The sequence below is a fragment of the Bubalus bubalis genome, chromosome 20 (genome assembly GCF_019923935.1).
Source record: "Bubalus bubalis isolate 160015118507 breed Murrah chromosome 20, NDDB_SH_1, whole genome shotgun sequence".
NCBI lineage: Eukaryota > Metazoa > Chordata > Mammalia > Artiodactyla > Bovidae > Bubalus > Bubalus bubalis.
In genome coordinates this window covers 27,434,589-27,454,419 of record NC_059176.1, presented here as the reverse complement: position 1 = coordinate 27,454,419, position 19,831 = coordinate 27,434,589, and the positions used below count along the sequence as shown (strand labels likewise).

Here is a 19,831-nt window from a genome sequence, read left to right as displayed (position 1 = left end):
ACCAGATCTGAGACAAAGAAATAGCTCAGCATTGCCCTTCTTTGGGATTGGAATGAAAACTGACCTTTTCCAGTTCTGTGGCCACTGCTGAGTTTTCCAAATTTGCTGGCATATTGAGTACAGTGCTTTAACAGCATCATCTTTTAGGATTTGAAATACTGCAACTTGAATTCCATCACCTCCACTAGCTTTGTTCTTAGTGAGTGAGTGAGCGAGTGAAGTCGCTCAGTCATGTCCTACTCTTTGCGACCCCATGGACTGTATGTAGCCTACCAGGCTCCTCTGTCCATGGGATTTTCCAGGCAAGAATACTGCAGTGGATTGTCATTGTTCTTAGTAATGCTTCCTAAAGCCCACTTGACTTCACACTCTAGAATGTCTTGCTCTATGTGAGAGACCACGCCATCATGATTATCCAGGTCATTAAGACCTTTTTTGTATAGTTCTTCTGTGTATTCTTGCCACCTCTTCTTAATCTCTTCTGTTTCTGTTATATCTTTGCCATCTCTGTCCTTTATTGTGCCCATCTTTGCATGAAATGTTCCTTTGATATCTCTAATTTTCTTTAAAAGATCTCTACTCTTTCCCATTCTATTGTTTTCTTCCATTTCTTTGCATTGTTCACTTAAGAAGGCTTTCTTATCTCTCCTTGCTCTTTGGAACTCTGCATCCAGATGGATATATCGTTCCCTTTCTCCTTTGCCTTTTTCTTTTCTTCTTTTCTCAGCAATTTGTAAAGCCTCCTCAGACAACCATTTTGCTTTTTTGCATTTCTTTTCCTTAGGAATGGTTTTGATCACTGCCTCCTGTACAATGTTATGAACTTCCATCCATAGTTCTTCAGGAACTCTATCAGATCTAATCCCTTGAATCTATTTGTCACTTCCACTGTATAATCGTAAGGGGTTTGATTTAGGTCATGCCCAAATGGCCTAGTTGTTTTCTCTATTTTCTTCAATTTAAGTCTGAATTTGGCAATAAGGAGTTTATGATCTGAGCCACAGTCAGCTCCCAGTCTTGTTTTTGCTAACAGTATGGAACTCCATCTTTGACTGCAAATAATATAATCCATCTGATTTTGGTGTTGACCATCTGGTGATGTCCATGTGTAGAGTTATCTCTTGTGTTGTTGGAAGATTCATCTCTCGCATCATCTCTTGCATTGTTGTGTTTTCTATGACCAGTGTGTTTTCTTGGCAAAACTCTGTTAGTCTTTGACCTTAAATATCTTGATTCATAGACCTAACATTGCCCATTGCTAAGCAATATTATTCTTTACAGCTTTGACCATTACTTTCACAATCAGACACATCCATAACTGAGCATTGTTTCTACTCTGGCCAAGCTGCTTCATTCTTTCTGGAGCTGTTTCTCCACTCTTCCCCAGTAGAATATTGGACATCTGCCAACCTGTTGGGCTCATTTTCCAGGGTCATGGGGGTTCTTGAGGCAAGAATACTGAAGTGGTTTCCTATCTAAAAGCAACAACTACATGATATAAACTCATGATTCTAATGCTGAGCGAGCTCAGTAGTATCAGTGATATTGACTCTTGTAGGATGATGCCAACCAGCTTAATGTGTTGGGATTTACCCCATTACCCAAGACTTCAGAGGTTTCAGAACTTGACCTCTTGTGTACTTAGCAAGTGTTTTATACTGAACCCCCTTTTTGATCACACATTGTTTCTCCTCTTCACAAACTCTTCTAAGAATTACATATTTATAAATTAGCAGCTTTCTGGACCTCACTACATGTCCTCATGAATGAAATTCTTGTGTCACAAGTTTTTATTCCAAGTAAATTAGATTAATATGACAACAGAAAACAAAATATATTTTTCAAATTGTTGTTGAATAGTGCTAATGTGGCATTTTAGAATGAAAGTAAATCATCTCATTTCCTAATAATTGAGAATTTTATAACTGTTACTGTTAATCAGTAATTGAAAAATTTCCCCCAATTTTGGGGGGTGAAGGCTAAGAATTATTAACTGTTCAGTATAGAACAAAGAGCACAGTGATGTGAACAAAGATATCAGTGGATAAAGGTAAATATGATGTTCAGTTCAGTTCAGTCGCTCAGTCGTGTCTGACTCTTTGCGACCCCATGAATTGCAGCACGCAAGGCCTCCCTGTCCATCACCAACTCCCGAGGTTCACTCAGACTCACGTCCATCGAGTCAGTGATGCCATCCAGCCATCTCATCCTCTGTCGTCCCCTTCTCCTGCCCCCAATCCCTCCCAGCATCAGACTCTTTTCCAATGAGTCAACTCTTCGCATGAGGTGGCCAAAGGACTGGAGTTTCAGCTTTAGCATCATTCCTTCCAAAGAAATCCCAGGGCTGATCTCCTTCAGAATGGACTGGTTGGATCTCCTTGCAGTCCAAGGGACTCTCAAGAGTCTTCTCCAACACCACAGTTCAAAAGCATCAATTCTTCGGCACTCAGCTTTTTTCACAGTCCAACTCTCACATCCATACATGACCACTGGTAAAACCATAGCCTTGACTAGATGGACCTTTGTTGGCAAAGTAATGTCTCTGCTTTTCAATATGTTATCTAGGTTGGTCATAACTTTTCTTCCAAGGAGTAAGCGTCTTTTAATTTCATGGCTGCAGTCACCATCTGCAGTGATTTTGGAGCCCCAAAAGATGTACTGAGTGTTTTTTCTTCCTTTGTAATTACTTCTGTGTTCTATCTAATTGTGAAGTTGTTTTCAGTTGTATTCCTGCTTCACACCTTTGACAAATAGCATCTTCTGTCATTATCTGCAGATTCTTTTAGTCTTAGTTGTACAAAAAAAGCTTAATGAGTATTCTCTTTTGGCTAATACACAAAAGGGAAATCAGGTGAAAGAGTTTGAAGATAGAAATTCTTTCGAAATCTTGCATTTTAAACAGTTGTTGTCTTACAACATCCTTTTTCAATGAATACTTTGAAATAGAAACTCCTGTTGTGTGTACTTTTCCTAGGCAATCAATAGTTCTCTCTCTTTCTTCCTATAAATGGTGAAATTGGATATTAGGAAGTGTGGGCACACGTCTCCTCCTAAAAGGGAAATGGTTTGGGGATATTGTGCTAATGGTATAATCATCAACAACAGCATCAAACAATGGTTATTAAGCTTCATTTGTAGGCATGTGGACTGCCTAACCAACAGCCATTTTTCTCATCTTGTTTCCTAACAGAATAACATATTTTGTCTACATACCCACCTTCTTCCATACTAGGTGGCCGAGGTGAAAAACTGACAGTGAAAGTGTTTGTCACTCAGTCACATCCAGTTCTTTGCAACCCCATGGACTGTAGCCCGCCAGGCTCCTCTGTCCATGGAATTCTCCAGGCAAGCATACTGGAGAGGGTTGCCATTTCCTTCTCCAGTGGACCCCATTTTCCAGCCCAGGCAATTAACCATGATGAGTCACCAGATAACCACAAGGGCCACCCTTGCCATGGTAATGATTGGTTCAGGCACTCAATTTATGCTCTTCTGACTGGTGATATATGAAGAGAAGCCTCTGCCTAGGTTTTCTTCCTTATGGAAAGAGACAAACGGGAGGAAAATATTCCCTTTAACAGTTCTGAATGCTTTCAAAAGGACAAGATGCTGACCTGTATAGTTTTGTCACTGGGAATAGAGCTAGCTGAGGACAGACTTATATGCCAAGGATGACAGAGGGGAAAGATGGATTCCTTATATCATTGAACAGCTTCATTAACTAACCCAGGAACCATCCTACCTTCAGCATTTTTAATATTTCCCTCTTTGTCTGGCTTTCTTCTGTTAGTGGAGTTGGAATTTTCTCTTTTATTGGGAACACAAGCACCCTAGGCAACAAATTCACTGTTTAAATTAATAATTATAGACTACTGTTTTGGAAATGGCAGCCCACTCCAGTGTTCTTGCCTGGAGAATCCCATGGACGGAGGAGCCTGATAGGCTACAGTCCATGGGGTCGCAAAGAGTCGGACACGACTGAGCAACTTCACTTCACTTCACTTCGCTGTTTTATTATACAGTTTGCATCTTTCTCTACCTTTTACTTCTCAAAATACTTTCTTTTACTTCTTCCCTTTTACTACTTCTGATACTGTTAAAACTATCATCCTTTTTTTAACCTCTTACTTCTCAACTCTTTGCTCCGTGATAACTTTAGCAACAGTCACTCTATTGAAATAAGGCTCACTGGTGTTCACTCATGATTTTGGTTACCAAATAAAACAGTCTCTGAGTCTCAGTTCCCTAATTTATAAATAGAGCATTTCATCTTAATTAGTGGGGTTTTTTTAATGGAAAAATTTTCAAACTAAATGTTATTCATAATCCCATACAAAACATAAAACCAAGTGAAATTTCCTGATTGACTCAGAACCTGGAGGCTCTGTCCCCTGCTTGCTACCAACTACACCTTGTACAGCCCTCACTGTCCCCAACCTCTGCAGAGCTCACAGCTTCCAGCGGACGAAGTTCTGAAAGTAGCCTCTCGATTTGAACTTCTTGTCAGTGCTGTGTTTCCATTTGCACCGTGACTCTCCTATCCAGGATGCTTCTGTGGTTTTCCGTTGCTGCCTGTAAAGTTCTATCCTTTTCAGCATTGTTCGTTGAACCCGTCTTCCTTTGCTAGAGTTATACAGGGCTACTTCTAGTCTCCACATCTGCTCAGTTTGTCCTTTTTTTCTGTGCTCTTCTCATTCTGCTTCTTATATCTTTCCCATCTCTACCTGTTCAATCCTTTCCACTCCCACCCAATACCTACTTAGTCAAATGACTCAATTTTCTGCATGTTCCCATAGCATTCATACCTCAATTATAGTACATATCACATTCTTTGAGTTTTGTATTAAAGATGTTCCTCAGGCTGTTTGCTTTCTGAAGATGGGGAACTATTTCTCATTCATTGTTCCGTACACTGTGGTGCTCAGCCTATGTCTCTTAAAGATTACTCTTAAAAATGCTCTTAAAAATATTTGCAACAGAAATCAAAATCCTTCAATTACATGGTTATTCTTTAGATTATTTGTTAGTGCCTTAAACATTTGTACCAGTTGTGTAAACTGATCTATATTCTCTGAGATTATATAGATTAAATTTAATTGATATGACAGAATCTAGGCCAGTTCTATAAAATTAAAGTGAAATATCTTTTTAATGCGAAATATTTTATAGTTGCATTTTATAATTTTTAAAAAAGGAAAAACAAAGCAACCTATGTCTGTGTTTGGAAATTTGCCTTTTCTTGACATTTTAAACAGTTATTTATGAGTTAGCTAGTTCAGTGACATCCTATACATACCAATTATATATTAATAAATATGGCAGCTATAATAATACTATATTATTTTCATTTAAATAATTTTAAATTTAAATAATTTAAAAATATTTAATTTTCAATTAAATAATACTGTACAATTTTCATTTAAATAATTGTTATTTTGCTCCCAGGGAGGACAATGAAACATGTAATTTCAGTAAAGTATATCTGTTTTTGTATTTATTTTTCTGTTTCTTATAATTTCTGTAAGATCATTATTCCTTTCTAGAGTATGTTTAAGAATTCAATTAAGTTTAATTAGAGTTACAAAAGTTGGTGAAGGAGAGAATGTACTATACTGTTAAGCTATTTAGCTCCTGTTACTTCATTTTAGCTATTTAGTGCTTCATAATTTTATTAATTAATGGCATCCAGTCCCATCACTTCATGGGAAATAGATGGGGAAACAGTGGAAACAGTGTCAGACTTTATTTTGGGGGGCTCCAAAATCACCGCAGATGGTGACTGCAGCCATGAAATTAAAAGACGCTTACTCCTTGAAAGGAAAGTTATGACCAGCCTAGATAGCATATTGAAAAGCAGAGACATTACTTTGCCAACAAAGGTCTGTCTAGTCAAGGCTATGGTTTTTCCTGTGGTCATGTATGGATGTGAGAGTTGGACTGTGAAGAAGGCTGAGTGCCGAAGAATTGATGCTTTTGAACTGTGGTGTTGGAGAAGACTCTTGAGAGCCCCTTGGACTGCAAGGAGATCCAACCAGTCCATTCTGAAGGAGATCAGCCCTGAGTGTTCTTTGGAAGGAATGATGCTAAAGCTGAAACTCCAGTACTTTGGCCACCTCATGCGGAGAGTTGACTCATTGGAAAAGAGTCTGATGCTGGGAGGGATTGGGGGCAGGAGGAGAAGGGGACAACAGAGGATGAGATGACTGGATGGCATCACCGACTCGATGGACGTAAGTTTGAGTGAACTCTGGGAGTTGGTGATGGACAGGGAGGCATCCATCCTGGTGTGCTGTGATTCATGGGGTCGCAAAGAGTCGGACATGACTGAATGACTGAACTGAACTGAATTTTATTAACACCTTTAGTTTTGGATAAAGAAAACATATGATGATTTGGTAAAGTTTATATTTCAAGAAAACTGTACTGAGAGTATATCCCATGATACAGTAGTAATAATAAAATGATTAATACACTTTGGAGGGAAAATGCCCAAATAAATTTAGTAGGTATTTTTTTCCTGAGACTAATGTTATCAATTATTTTCATAACCAGAGAAGAACTGACATTGAGACTAGAAATAATAACGGAGACAAATAGATATATTTCAGAATTAGAAATCTGAGGCTTAACATAAGTCCGTATATCCACACACCATAGACAAATGGGAGGTGCTGTCCCCAGGGATCATAAATCAGAGAATCCCTTCTCTGCATCTGTGTGATCATCTGCCAAGGAGGTGTAATAATGCTGCCTCCCTCCCTCACAGAGTTGTTGACGTGGGCAGATGATAGACATGGAAGTACTGTGAGAGTTGGATGGTTGACCAGTTCATACGTGGTAGCTAACAGCAGAGATATTTTGTACATTCCTAATCTCATAGTTTCAGCCAGGGTAAGAGTCTAATTCCCTTTTCTCTTGCAATGATGGGTGTGTGGGGATGGGACCTCACTGGGTTACAATGAGGAGCCGTGAGTGGGACATGGAATGGAGGAGAGTCACCTCATTCAGGGAAGTCGAGCATGAGAACCAAAGACACAGTCTGAAGCAAGGACTGAATCCACAACTGGAGTCAGAAGTAATGGATGTGAAAAGGAAAAACAGTCATTTTAATCTGAAAATAGCCACTTTGAGGCGCTAATCCTCAGAGCCAGATGCTTCACAGTAGGGACCCTGGGTGGTACCAGAGGTAGGTAGTGGCGATAGGACCTTAAGGTGCCATAAAAATCACTCCTAGCACAGCCATGCCTTCCATACACCATCCTGTGATTCCTGGAATTTCTCTTCGGTGCAAAAATATGGGCCCTATAGACCCCACAGACTCAATGTGTGATATCTTCATACTTTTTGAACTGTAGCATTGTACCCTTAGGTGACTAGATCCTGAGTTTAATGACTTAGGATCTGAACTCCTGAATTATGATTTTATGTTTGTTATTATTGGGAATAACTAGTATGATATTTTTTCAAGGGTCTTTGAGGTTAAGATTTTATTAAGATTTATGTATTTAGACCTCTATAGTAAATTGTTTCTGTGACTTACATTCATTACTTACTCTTGGTAGGTCTAGTATTCATAGGGTAACATTTAAAACATACCAGTTGGCATTGCGCACTAATTTAGCTGCCCATCTCTTTTCCCTTCCCACGTCCCCTGACTCTTTGCCCATTAATTCTGTAGGACTCAGTTTAAATCAGGAAAGGAAAATGGCTTACTTAAAAATGAGTGCAGTCAGGGAAAGGCTCTGGCTCTTATGGCCTTGCTCTTAGGAGCCTCAGTAAATTTCTCTCTGCAAAGTATTTGATTCTTATTGCTTTAACTACCAGCCTTGTCTCAGTGAGATTAGTCCCTGAAGATGAGAGAACTCTGACCACAGTTACAGACAGAGAAGACTTGAAAGAGGGTAAGATAAGGAAGCTTTTGTCAAATAGCTTTACCTATTTCAGCCTATATGGCCTGGTCTTTAAACTCCCAACTCATAGAACAGTATTTCCTGTCCTAGTAATTTCTGTATCTTGGTCTCCTAACAAGCAGGGAGCAGTAAGTGGGCCTCACTGTCTGTCTACATCTGACTGCCCTGACTGTGTTAATCAGCATCTGCTCTTAGAAGCATGGAAACCCTGGGGGATTAGTGCCTGGCAGAGTCAGTAAATTGGTTGGTTTGTGCAAACTTGGGAGAAGAGAGTAGAGTGGCAAAATGACTTAACTGGCAACGTGAGAAGAAGTGGTGTTGAAAATGCCAAGGGACAAACTCCTACCTAGTGATCATGTCCCTTTTTTAAATTGAGGTGTAGTTGATATAAATAGTTGTATTGTGATTTTCAATAAAACTATGTTTAAGTACAAGCTCATTTTAGTTCTTTTCAGTGCTAGTAAGCAGCGGTTTCATCTAGTACAAATGAACAGCAAGTCTTTGGGTTTATGAGTCCAGGGGCCCATATAGTTGCAGAGAGCATTGGAAGATACTTCTGATAGGTGGTTCGGTTTAGGCCATAAATGGCAACAGAGCACAGGACTAACAGGACAGATGAAAATATGCTGTTCAATAAAAATAGGCTCCTTTTCGTAAAACACATGACATTCCTGCATCCTGCATCTGCCGTAATATAAGGACCCTATTAACAGAAAAGAAATGAAAAATGAGTCAGCATGCTTGTTGCCTAAACCCATCATAACATTTTAAATTGCTTAAAGTTGCTGTTCCTAAAAAATAAATTACAGTTATAGAGTGGCCCTTTTGGCTACTTGGCAAGATCTGTAATTCAGTAGGTTCAGGACTTAATTCTTAGGGAATTTTCTTTCACTTTTTCTATGTAAAAGAGTCACAGCATTTTATATATTACACAAAAATATGAGATGGGTAAGTCCAGAAAAAAACAAGCAGGGAAAAATAAGAGAACATACCTGTTTCTCAGTTTCATAAAACTGTAGTAGAGTACTAAGTAAGACAAACAACCTTATAATTAGAAAGAAAATTATGAGAAGTTATTTTTACTCTAAAAATCACATTAATGGCTTTGTCTGCAGCACAGTTATTACCAATTGCCATTAACTTGTTGGCACAAACAAGCTTAAAATTTATTTCACATTCTGTAGTCTAATAATTTTTTTTGAAAAAGTGTGGCATTCAAATGGTGTAATTAAAACAAGTAGAATAATAAACATATATTTATGAAGGGTTGTATATGTATTTGTTTTACATTGAACAGATAATTTCTAGTGATTTTGTGAGTCATACAGTGAATAATTAAAATAAATTTTAAATTCAAATATTACATTTCAATTTCCAATTTGGTGAACACAAGAAAATTATTATAAGTTTGTTTTCAATTCCTGCAAAGCATATTAAAATTAACTTTCCCTCCATTTAAGTAATGTATATAACTAAACTTCCTTCCTACTGTGAAACAGTTTCATTTATTGCTATTTGTAAACTGCCTAGGATAGATGCAGAGTGGATTGGGCTCCAAACTCCTTGAACAGTTTCTTTTGAAATAACACTACATACGTTAAGCTCAATTACACATCCAAACAGCCACAGCTCACTTTTGGTAATTTATTCATTGATTTAACATAGTACCCAGAAGAGCCATGCCTGCTGTCACTTTTGTAATATATTATGTTTTAAATATACTCATGCTCACCCATGCACACCATTAAGGTGTGCATAAACCTGTGTTTTTCTCTCTTGACAGCTATAAATGTTTGTTATTATTACACAAAACATATGTTCATGTTGTTTTTGTCTAAATTATTCTATCTGGGGCTATAAAGTTTTAATGTTATTAGTTGCCCTTAGAATTTTAATGTTTCACTGCTGTAACCTTCTTAGGATTTCTGTGCAATTAAATAGAAACTATTTCACTGCAGCCTGGAAGAACAATATATTTTACGGAAAAAAAAATAACCCTTCTTGCTCCATTTTCTTTCAGTGTAGTAAAAATGTGTTCTTGATAGTTTTTCTCGTTGGTCTATGGAAGCCTCCCATGTGGTCATACCCGAGCCCCCGCTTCATGCAGAATATAGATCATTACTCCTCTTGATCCTGGCATCTGCTGGAAAGACACAAGTTAAGGCCTATTTCAACCAAAGGGACGATATTTCACCAGCCCTTCAGGGGTCATTCCAGGTGTTATTTAGTGGGCCTGGCCCTACATGGTCCTGACTTTGGTCTAACATATAGAGACCAGTAGGGACGAAATGGAAAGTCCATTACAATACCAGCCATGCATGTGTTTAACTGGGATCAAGGAGTGTTTATTTACAAATCAGTGGACACACTCACATTTGGTTGAGCCACAGAGATGCTTTTCTGTTACGTCCCATCTCCTTTTTATATCCAGTTACTATCCTTGGCCTGGGCCTCCTTGTACAACCAAACTGATCTTGAAATCTAATTTCCCACAGACTGAATCAGTGAATTGAAGGTAATTTGTATTTTACATATGAGTTTATAAGGATATCCTGACTTGCTTGCCTATAATTCTATAATGTTGGTGGTGCCCACCCTATACCCCAAGTCTCCCCACCCAGTACTGGAGATGAGTAGTATCATTGGCTTTTAATGAACTCTCAGTCTCAATTTTACTTCTATGTACCAGTTACTCTACTTCCATTGTCATTGTCCTAAAATATACATGTTGGATCACATCAAACTTGAGCTCAAAAGCCTTGCCACATGTAAACTTGAACTCCTTAACAGGGTATTCAGAATTATCTGTGACCCAGCCCCAGATCCCCTGGAGGAGGCATGGCAATCCACTCCAGTATTCTTGCCTGGAGAATCCCCATGGACAGAGGAGCCTGGCGGGCTGCAGTCTATGGGGTCACAAAGAGTCGGACACGACTGACCAGCTAAGCACAGCGCACAGCACAGCACAGCCCCAAATCACTCTTCCAGGCTTATGGGCCCTTAGTTCTGTTGCTTTGGCCATACCTCAGTCCTGCTTTTCCAGCACCACACTCAACTATACGTCCAAGGCTATTTCCTGAAGAGTGTTCTTCTTTGCTTTCCATCCATTCAAACTCTGTTTCTCCAAAGTTCAGCTCAAATACTGCTTCATCCATTAGGCTCTTCAGGGCTTGCCTTGTGGCTCAGGTAAAGAATTCACCTGCTGATGCAGGAGATGCAGGTTCAATCCTTGGGTCAGGAAGATTCCCTTGGAGAAGGAAATGGCAACCCACTCAAGTATTCTTGCCTGGGAAATCCCATGGACAAAGGAGCCTGGCAGGCTACATTCCATAGGGTTGCAAAAGAATCGGATACAACCTGGTGACTAAACAATTGTCCTGTCAAAATTAATCGTATCAACTACATTCCTTCAACATGTTACTTCTGTGTGATTTCTCATATATTGCATTCTATCTTATTATTGTTCATTAGACTATAAACTCCTCAAGGGCAGAAACTATAGCTCTTTCATCTTTGTTTTCTTACCATCTTTGTTTTCTTGCACAGTATATAATAGGTAATGCTTTGTTGGTGAATAGATGAACAATATTCCTTTTTTTCTTTTCCTTTTTTTTTTTATCTTGAACTAATTGGGAATCACTAAACTATTAGACTGATATAGCTGAAGTTTTATTCAATCTCCCTGCCTTTGTTCAGGTTTTATGGACATGAAAATAGACCTTATATATATATATATATGTAGACAGAATTATACCAAAAAAGGAATTAAATATCTCTTCAGAGCAACACCATATGTTTGTAGAAAAATCCTTGTTAATAAATTCTTTTGCTTATATCTGAAAGTACCATCAGATACTTACTTCATCTTGTATCTGTCCTCTGAGGAATCAAAGATGGTCTGGCCTTTATTCTTTGAATAATCTCCTGCTATGGTAAAAATTTAATGTGAAGATCAGAGAAGCAAAATAAATGAACTTTGAACTAGGGGTATCTCATCAGCTCTGCTTAACCTCAATTTGAGGACCAATTTGACTTGTAATAAAATTAATTATTTAGTAATCAGTGTTTGATATTATTTTAGTTTTCTAGTTTGTGAGTTTGACTTGCCACAAAAATTGGATTTATTTTCTGCCAATTTGATCCATTCTTAACTAAGGTATAAAGTTTCAGAGCATTATAAGGAGCGTATTATTTTTCCTTAAAAAGTGCCCCCAAAATAACTTACATTATGAAATGAGAATTTCTCAGTCATCTTAGTTGCTGAACCTACTAGGACATTATTTTAACAAAAAATTGGGTTAGTGTCCCTTCCCTTTTCTTCTTTGGCACAACCCTGAGCTAATGGCAGTCTCTGGAAAAAGGAAACCAGGAAATAAAGTTCTTAAAGGATTTGTGGAAGTCTCTCTTGTTAAAATCACTCTTTTGGACTTTTCTTCTTTTTTGTCTCCCACATTTTCCAGTTTAACACCATTTGCAAAGCTCAGTTGGAAATAGACTTAGAAAGCCACATTTAACTCCTTTCGAAGCTTTCTTTCTTTTTTTCCCTTCTTTAGAGTGGTCTCAAATCGTAGAGATTAAGGTTCTTAACAGGCAGCAGTCACTGCTCACGAATAGTAGACTGCCTCTAATTTACACTGTTTTAATTACATTGAGGTTTTTACCAATTATATGGTGAACCTCTGCAGGGCAAAGGGAGGTGGACGGATTGGTGTGGAGCCTGAGCAGCTTTCTCTTGTAGAAGAAAAACTTATAATGGAAAAACACGAAATTTGTTGAAGGATGGAGATAAGGGAATGGTAAGTCAAGGTGCTTGGTTACAGGATAATCTCCCAGAGAGTGCTCATTACCGCTAAATCATTGACTGTGTTACAGGAAGGTGTCTCACTGAGGAAGGGTCAAGGAGGTCAGTTATCTGGTGGTAATGACCATAGCGGTCACTAAGAGGGTATTAATGCCATTAAGAATAGAACTTTAACTTTTTATTGAAGTTTTTATTTAAATGATATTAACTTCAATTCAACTTTTAATTGAGGTGCAACCATCCAGATTCTACAGCTGGGCACCACAAAGTAATGAACATAAAATTACATGTTCTTCTGATGGGTTGATGGGTCTTTATTAGAGTTTCAAGGGCCTCCATAGAGCTGTTACTAGACGCAAACCTCTCTAAAGTCTTCTATTAGAATTAGGGCTGGCTGATTGATTCCAGGAAATAATTTCAACCTGGACCACTGAAAGGAAACAAAAAGAAGGAGGGAATAATAAAAGGAAGGAAGTTTTTTGTTTGTTTTTGCCTTTTGTTTTTTTTTAAAGTGAAAGGATCTATTTATATGGCTGGGTTTGGATGCATTTGCCAAGCCTTAATGTAACACAATACACATCTCCCTTCTCTTCTATCTTTCTTCTGCTTTTCCCTTTATCTCCAACTAAAGAGTAACACCCCCCCAAAGGCGTTTTTTTTTCTTTCAAATTTTAAGAATAGCGTATTTCTCTTAAGAATTCCACACAGCTGTGTGTTCTAACAGCATAGCAGTACCTGTGAAAAGTCAAAATAAAATAAAGAGTTTATTAAAATATTTAAGTTGAGCAAACAAAAGTGAGAATGAATACCAGAACTTTACTATCCATGATTTATAAATAAGCTGTCTTCTAAATAAAAACTTTAACTACCTGCAGTTCAGGTCTCTTGGAGAAAAGGGAGGGATGTGCACTTTGGGGAGGAAATCTACTATTACTCCTTTTCTAGGAGCAAAAGAGAGAGATGGCAATTTCAAGGTTCATAATTTTACCCCTTTGAGCCAAGAGGGGAAGAGCTATGGGTAGTGAACAATCTCACAAACAAAGTCATCCATACCTAAAACCTTTTGTTTCGGTGTAATCATAAACTTCGTGAAGATTTGGTATTAAGTTGTTTGGCTGCCATTTTACAGCAAAGAAATTTGCTAAAGGAATTGATAACAGTCTTTTCTTCCTTGGGAAAGGATGTAAACTACTTTGCATTTTTGGTATAGAGCCAGTGTTTTGTCATTTAGACATGTCACATTACTATGAAAACATTGTTCATCGTAATACAGCATAACCATGTGATTTGCTGAAGTGTTAGTTTCTTGGGGAAAAAAAGAGAGAGAAAGAAATGGAAAAGGAAGGCATTTATATATTTATATTTATTACATTTATATATTTTATACTTATATGTAAAATGTGAAATTTTTCATTGTGAAAATCATATAGTGTATTTTTTGCCCAGGAGCCAGTAAGCTCTTAACCTAGTCCTGTGTCTCTGGATGCCTAGGTGTAAGTGGGCTTCTTTCGTAAGTAGCAGAAAACGACCTTAAGCTTTTTTTCTAATCAGAGAACATTTATGTAAGGTTACTACATGTTCCAGTGCAGATAGCTGCCTGTAAGCATTCATTTATCAGGAAGCTAGAAGTACTAGACCTCAGATTCTTAAGCAAAACCAAACTTCAATGACTTGAAATTATGTCTTTTTAAAAGAATGGTAATACTCTGCCATATTACATTGACCAACCAAAGTATTAGTTTGGGACCTCTACATGACAGGAAAAAAAAAAAACTGCTTCCCAATAGCTAGGTGATCATGACCATTTCATTATGATTCTCGGAAATTTATTACTCTAATATATCAATTTCTCTTCTCCTGTGTGTAAACCAAGGCTATTGTTTTCAACTGCCTCTTCCTGTTCGCATTAAATAAAGTTGTCAAAATTTAACAAGTTAATTTTAAAATAGAAGATCTCATCTCATTTTAAACTTGGGTTTTTAGAAGATCTTATTTAATAGGCCCATTTAATTTACTTCATGCCATCTTTAAACTGAAATTAGAAATAAGATTCCAGATGAGAATGTAAGCAAGCAGCTTTTTGTATTGTTCAACATTTAGGAAATGAAAGATTTTTTTCAACTATAAAAAGGATAGAATGGAAATTACCTCATGTTGTTGTTATGGAAAAGAAAGCAATATGATGCATTACTTATAGAATTTGATGAAAAACCTATAAATGGAATGGAGTTGGGTATCAGCACTAGTTTTATTTTTCAAGACTTATTTGTAATAATTTAGTTCAGGGAAGAAAGCAAGATGGTTTTGGACCAGAAAAAAAATATTTTTATGAAAGTGAATGTCACCTGCTAGGACTTAGATGCAAGCCTTAACCCCAACCAAAGTGAAATTATAACCTGATAATGTATACCTCCAATATTCTTTCAAATGTAAAAGGTAAGCCCTTCCATATAGAATGTATAAAGTTTGTGTAACAGTTTGTTGATTCAAAGGGGTTAGTTCTCTCAATGTTCTAGACAATTTATTCTTCCTTCTTTTATTAACAGTAATGGATGTTCATTAAAGAAAACTGGAAACTACAGTAAACAATAAAAAAGAAATAAAGTCATAACTACTTTATCATTGAATTGTAAGGATGGCTAAACATTTTTATGTATATTATTTCCTTCCAGTCTTTTTTCTATTTCCAAAAACTTTGGTGAATTTTAAAAAATTCACAGATTATGTAGAAATTTAAATTAGATCGAGATATTTTATACTTCATATTAAGAAACATGCTTTCCATGACTCACTTTCCACAAATGGCATTTCATTTGTTTGAGAGATTTGTTCTCATGTTTAAAACCTCACATTGTGCTTGAAATACCCCATCTATTGTTTACCATGTTATTTTTAGAAAATTATTCTTTGAGCACCCTATGTATGTTGCTATGCAAATGAACTCATGATGTTAAAAGGACAGGTTTTATATTTACTAATTTCCCACTTTTCAGAATGCTTTCTTAGATAGTTTATGATTTCATGACTGGATTTCATGATTGAATAGTTTATGATTTTTTAAGATTAAGATTGGTTAGATTTTAAATAGGTTTTACAAATACAGCAAAACAGAGTTGGTAAGCACTATATATTACAGTTATGCAGTTGTACAAAACTAGGAGAAATACATTTATTGATCTCCTGAGAGCAGTAATTGCAGCATGAAGAGATGGGATTCTATTCTCATTCTTCCAGTGCATCAACGTTTGTAGCTATGATTAAGCCAGCATTCCAGCATTTCACCAATAAGTTGCAACTTGTAAGTCTATTTGAGCTACTGGTTGGAAAGTAGCCTTTTGAATACACCATAGCAGTTGCCACATAAACGAGATGTTTCAAATGATTTAAAAATTTACAGCAGCATTTTGATTGTCAATTTAGGTAAAGATCTTTAGAAAGCAAATACAATATACCCTAGATGTGGCTATGCTGCGAGTTGTCAATGTTCTTCTATAAACACGATTATATGTAGTAGATCATTATAATACAAAAGAAAGCTTCTTAGACCTTGATGAATTCTAATAACATTCTATGGTATTTAGGAAATGGCATTTTAGATAATTGGGAGTGAGACAACTTTCTCTTTCTAATGTTAGAATTTTCAGTATTATATTCATTCTCCCCTTCCCCCTGACCTGTGTGTCCAGAACTTAAAAACATTTGTTTAAGAAAAATGGGTGAGGATGGGAAGTGGGACATCTGTTTTGCTATGAACCATTGACTATACTTTTTTCTCCTTGCTCTGGTAAGCAATGACAAATAATTATTGACCATCTTATACAAAAAAAAAAAGAATTTTTTATATGCCTTTAAGTAAAAGTTTAGGAGCTTTTGTTATGAAGGAGGGGCTTAACTGCTAGAATGATGAATCAATTTATTTATCCATTTACAAATATTTATTAAGTACTTCATAACCTACCATACATCCCAATATGTTGTCTTCCTTAGACTTTCAAGTTGTGTTTTCTGGAAAAACTTGGACTCTCCTGGAAAGATTTGGTAGGATTGCAAGAAAGGAAAAAGATCATTTTCTAATGGAATGTCAGGCAAAATTGATCTTTAATGGGAATGTTCTAGTATCGCCAAACTTTGTGCTCAGATGAAGTTGCGAATTTGCAGAGATATGCATCTCTGTTTAAGAATTCAAACAGGAAAGCTTGATGTGGAGCTGGGAAGGGGATCAAAGAATCAGGCTTTGGACCAGTTAAACAGTGACCTTTTGGAATGACCTTGGAAGCTGTAAATGATCAGTGGAGGACAAGAGACCTGAGTGATAAAACCGAACAGTGTGAAGCTAAGATTCAGACTTTAGTTTTATAGGTTAAAAAATTCTAAAGAAAGGCTTGGAAATGACTCACCCTAAGGATATCATGACATCATTTTTATTTATTTAATGATCTGCATATTTGTGAATGACTTGTTTAGCACAGTTAGATAAAAATTCAACTGAGTAAATGTCAAATTGATTAAATTAAATGATTCATTTAATAAATTGGGCAGCATCCTCTCTAGTAAATAGAAAGGAGTTCCACCAAGGTGTAGAAGAGGAAAGATCTTTAAAGGTAGAGAAGGGACAGAAAAAGGATATTTTAGCAAAGGTCCCAGGAAAGTTTGCCCTCCTAAGGGATACAGCAAGTTCTATGGGGTGGATTACCCCACTAGTGCTGACCAGATAATTCCAGCTTGACTAGTTAAAGGTTATAGTTCTGGGGGGAATTAAAACCAGTTAGGTTAGGTATTAAGTATTGGTTTGCTGATGTGGAGTTTAGCACAAACAACTCCATTTTAGGCCTGCTGTCTCCTTTTTAACAGCCCCCAGATATATTGAGGTCAGTTTGTTTTTAACTACCACTCTTTGTATCACATGTGTTTTGTATACAGTTAGAATATTTTATTGGTCAGCAGCCACAGAGAGTCAGTAGGTAAAATCATCTTAATTATAATACCATCTAGGATAGAAAATCAAGACAGTGTACACACATGTTAACTGGGTCCTTTTTCCATTTACTTTTCCAATTTAATTTGATTCTAATTGTAATGAAATGGAATAAAGGATTCATGTCCCCATCAATTCATATTAAACTGTCTTTGTTTCATTTCTTAGACTTTGACAGATTTTAGGCACAGGACAATAAAATTATAGAGCATAAGACTTTTACCAGAAAATATGGTAATAGAATAGCAATTGTTCTCCTTAGGATGGAGCCCTCTATCTGGGGAGAACAAGACATTTTACCCCCTTCTATGAAGTTTATCGTTTCAATCTGTTGCTGTAATTTACAGTGGCAGCATCTGTAAAGAGCACAGGCTTCCTCTGGTAGATTGCATTATTGTTCCCACTATTCACTCCCCCTTCCTATAAGAGGATTATACACCCCTGCTTCTACTGTGGGACTTGCAGGCCTCCTGTGGAGGGGGATGCAAACCTGCCCTGTTGACACCGAGCTGGAGCTTGGCTGTGTGACTTGCCTTTGACAACAGTAAGTGAGCAGATATTTTAAGACCCATTGCCTGTCTTTCTCGTCTCTCTGGCTCTTTTCCTTTGCCACAAGAATAGCAAGTCCAAATAGGCACTGCTCTTTCATCCTGGAGCCTGGATCCAGGAATGAAGACAGATGGAGAAAACTCACAACTCACTCACAGCCATCCGTAGCAGACATGTAGCGTAAGTGAGAAGTAAACATTTGGTTTTGTAAGCCCCTAACATTTGGTGGTTTAGTTCTAAATCACTTCTAAAGCAAAGTTTACCAAGTACAATTACCAAAGGACTATAAGAGACACGGGTTCAATCCCTGGGTTGGGAAGATCCTCTGGAGAAGGGCATGGCAACCCACTCCAGTATTCTCGCCTACAGAATCCCGTGGATGGAGGAGCCTGGCAGGCTACCGTCCACAGGGTTGCAAAGAGGTGGACGAGACTGACGTGACTGAGCACAGCCGAGTGTGTGCTTGACTCAGCAAACCAATCTGCATGTCTCTGCAACTCTGAGTCTTCCACCAACACTGCTCTCTTGCTTACAGACCTTCCCTGGCTCTTATTTCAAATTCAAACCTTTTCTATTTCTAAGGAATTCTACAATCTAATTCATACATCAAACACTTTCTGTTTTTACTCCACATAGCCTCCATCACTAGTTGGGTTCATTTTTTCATTGTCCTCCAAGCTCCACCTGTATGTTTAGAGCATTAGAGTTTGAGGCACCTGCCACTGACTAGCTGGGTGAATTTGAACAAGATACTCAGGCTACCTAAGTTTCAACTTTCTTATGTACAAAATGAGGATGATCAAAGAAAACAACTCACAGGACTGTAGAAATAGCTGATGTTAGGCATGTAAAGTGCTCGGTGTGATCTCTGTCTTACAGTAGATGCTTAGTAAGTGTTGCTTGGTATTACATTGTTGCCTTCACCTGGAATTCTTCTCTTCCTTCTCATTTATCTCAATCACTTCTAACCAAGCTTCAAGTTTGAGTTCAAAGCCTACTTTTTCTATGACGTCTTCCCTGACAAATTTTTATGGTACTTTTACTTGCTCATTACTGCTTCTTCCTGGTTTTAAGCTTTTTGAAAATAGCAGTGAGTTAAACCTACCTCAAATCTTTCTATAGGCTGAGGACATTGTGGCTTTCAATTTAATTGATTGATAGTAATTATCTTGAGGTTATCCTTTTTGACATCTGATTACTTGGGTGGGGGATAGAGTCAGCGTAGCAGTGGCCATAGATTTAATGCAATACTACTTTCAGACCATTCTGAAAATGGTTAACATCTGGCATGTCATCCAGTTCTCTTCCTAAATACACCCAAACTTGAAAGAGTCAGGTAGCTATAACAATAGGGTTTGGTGTTGAGATAAAAACATGAATAACAAAACCTCTGAGACCCCTGGGCAAGGCTGCTTCCCTTCTGAACAGAAGAATTCAGAGAGAAAGGAAGTGAGGCCCAGGCATTCAGTTTAGTTTTCAATGTAGAGCTCTAGTGACCTTAGTACTACTGAGTTTAATCAGTGGAATTTTGAAAGGGAAGATCATTTCTAGTTCAATGAAGTGTATGTTCTGCCAAGGTTAAGTTGTCTTGTACAA

At 37.4% G+C, this 19,831-nt stretch overlaps 1 protein-coding gene and 1 long non-coding RNA gene across 8 annotated transcripts in view; one reads left to right on the top strand and one right to left on the bottom strand.

Annotated features, from left to right (window-relative positions):
- Positions 1-19,831, top strand: part of AKAP6 (A-kinase anchoring protein 6) — a 497,045-nt gene that overhangs the window by 279,764 nt on the left and 197,450 nt on the right. The window lies entirely within an intron of this gene.
- LOC123330861 lies at positions 9,833-11,868 on the bottom strand. The gene is made up of 3 exons (XR_006547106.2): positions 11,771-11,868; positions 10,935-11,112; positions 9,833-10,053 (listed from the first exon to the last, which is right to left on the bottom strand). It is a non-coding gene; the product is annotated as an uncharacterized LOC123330861 (long non-coding RNA).